Below are 3111 nucleotides of genomic sequence, written 5' to 3'. Positions count from 1 at the left end.
ACTAGTTCGTAGTTTAGGATGTTTTTCAGAAACTTCACATTCGAAGTATGTAAGTCTAGAAGATAGATGTTATCTATATATAACTGTTGTCGTAGAAAATGCTGTGAGATTCAAAATACTGATTGCTAATTCCCGGTAGTTGGTATGGAAATTATTGTTACAAGATGTGGATGAGTACATGATAGGGTTTCAATGAGTATAAGGATTTTTCGAAAGGTCAAGGATTAATAAAGTTGTTGGTAAATTTACTACTAATGTGGTGGAACATGAAAGGTTTCCCAGTAACAAGAACGTATATGTCAAGGTTATAATAAGGTTAATCTGAAAAGTCAAAGTTGACTGGTTGAAAGTGTGGTAAAACTGAATACTTTGAAAAGGAATTACAAGATTATTTTCGGTAATAACAATGCTAAAGGATCTTGCATAGTTTTGAAATCAAAGTATAGCTTTAAAAGATGTAGAGATCTAAGAATGACGTCACTGGTTCAGAGTTATGACTTGGATTCTGATTCGTCAATATCAGAATATGTAATTGAATTTGTATGAAAACGATTGTATATCGTTGTGAGCATTGTTAATAATTTTTGAATCAAAGTTGGAGAATGTACAGTATAACATATTAATTGTGAACTTATATATTTCCCGAGTATTACCTACCCGTTAAAGATTTCACAATTAATATTTTGTACAAAAGAATTTTTATTACCGTCTTTATGAAAATATATGTATGTATATTTTTCTTCAGATGTAATACAGATTTAATGAGTTAATATCATATTAAGCTCATTTGATTTTCGGCTTGAATTAGAAATGAATAATCTCTAAAACATTAAAGATTACATAATCTTTGCGAAGAATTTTGTTAATATAATCGATACTTCATTATTTATTCTTATTGATATTCCTTGGTGAAGGGTGTGGTGCTCGTGAAAAATTTGTGTGAACCTTACAAGGCACAGATGATGTTTTCTGGAAAGTTTTGAGTACATCGAAAATGAAAATGTAAAATCAATTATGTAATTGAATAATACACTTGGTTTATTATGAAATGGAATTCATCGAGTTGAAACAGAGATTGTAGTTAACGAAGGTTAAGTTGTTATCGAAGGATGTACGTTATAGCACATTAATAATATGAATTTAACCGAGTAATATTTACCCTTTTTCAATTCATACATAATAGCTTAGTACGAAAAGATATATTATGATTTCCAAAATCTATATAATATATAAATTCTTTGGAAATAGTGAGTTAATACTTCATAACTCATTATTACAATATACTCATTGGTGATTGTGGTGTCGATATCATCGGTGGTTATGGAGCTAGTGGAGCTTGTGGTGCTACAGGTGTGGTTGGTGTTGGTGATACTCCTTGGTATCTACGGTGCGTATGACGTTGATGTTCGAGGTACAGATCGTGATGTTGAGGCGTGTGATGGTGGTGTTGCTGTTGCTATTGGTACTGCTTGTGGTACCTGTGTAGTAGATGTGAGCCTAGCTTCCAAATCGAACACCGTCACCTCCAGGGTTTATACTTTACGCTCAAGTCTATGAATTAGTTCTACCCATTCTTCCGTAAGGGTTGTCAATTCTTGATATTTAGTTTGAGGTCTCCTAAGTTCTTCTAATAATCCTATCTGATTAGAATTCGAGAGTAGAGGACGAATACTATCTTTAACTACATCGAGTCGACCTTCGAGGTGGAAAATCCTTGCGAACAGAGTGAAAACGGTGTTGCGAACAGGTTCACCGGTAAGCGGATCGAGTACTCTGACGTTAGACGGTAAATTTGGCTCATGGTATGAAGTACCTTCTTCATTTCTCCATAGGGTAAGTATTTCGGGAACCCATCCCCATTTTCTAAAGAAATCACGGTAGTTAATCTGTCGGTGCGCTCCCGTTACGCTGTCTTCGGAGCTGGAGGAACTTGGTCTATTCGAAGAGGCCATCTTACGTGATCACAGAAAGTTATGAAATGATTCTCGATATGAATTGAGGGTTGAATACTGGATGATATCTCCGTCTTCTCGCATACGTATATATAGTAAAAAGATACCGTAATTTACGGAGGGAAATTCGAAAAGCGCCAAATAAGATCCGCTGTAGTAGATATGATAGGATATGATTTGTCTATACACCGTGTATGCAATAAATGCAAAAACACGTGTCAAGACTTAAGTTTGATAAATAGGTAATTTCCAACAAGAAATGATAAGCAAAACTTTTGACATGCAGACACAGTCGAAGTCCAGACTTACTAATGCATCCTAACAACTATCAGTTAGACACACTCATGCAAGACCTGGTTCACTAGGACCAACGCTCTGATACCAACTATGACGATCGCTCCAAATCCATATGGACAATACGTCATTCATCGATTTCATTGCGAGGTATTTGACCTCTATATGATACGTTTTGTAAACATTGCATTCTTTTGAAAAGGCACACCTTAAACGAATATTTAAATCAAAGGTTTTCGACATCTGATGATTTCTACATATAGACAATCATCGTTATATAATAGTTTACAATGATACTTCCGTTGACAATGCAGTCAAAATAAGATACATGGTGATGATTTGGTGAATGCAACGTTTCCTTGAAAAGTATGTCATGTAAGACTCCATGCACATAGCTTGTCTAACATATAAGCAAACAGCGGAAGACTTCTAGGAAACCTGAGAATAAACATGCTAACAAGTGTCAACACAAAGGTTGATGAGTTCATAGTTTTATTGTTTCGTATAATCTGTATATAAAAGTGGATCACAAGATTTCAGTTGTTTCATCCATAAACATTTATCAATAGATTATATAAAAGTGGATCACAAGATTTCAGTTGTTTCATCCAGAAGCATTTATCAATAGATTCTACGTAACAGAGCACCCTGGTGAAATGTCCCGTTCTTATTGATTAAAAACGTTCTATATTAATTGATTTCGTTGCGAGGTTTTGACCTCTATATGAGACGTTTTTCAAAGACTGCATTCATTTTTAAAACAAAACATAACCTTTATTTCATAGATAAAGGTTTTAAAAAGCTTTACGTAGATTATCAAATAATGATAATCTAAAATATCCTGTTTACACACGACCATTACATA

The sequence above is a fragment of the Rutidosis leptorrhynchoides genome, chromosome 9 (genome assembly GCF_046630445.1).
Source record: "Rutidosis leptorrhynchoides isolate AG116_Rl617_1_P2 chromosome 9, CSIRO_AGI_Rlap_v1, whole genome shotgun sequence".
Lineage (NCBI taxonomy): Eukaryota > Viridiplantae > Streptophyta > Magnoliopsida > Asterales > Asteraceae > Rutidosis > Rutidosis leptorrhynchoides.
Note: the sequence above shows the minus strand (reverse complement) of the source record.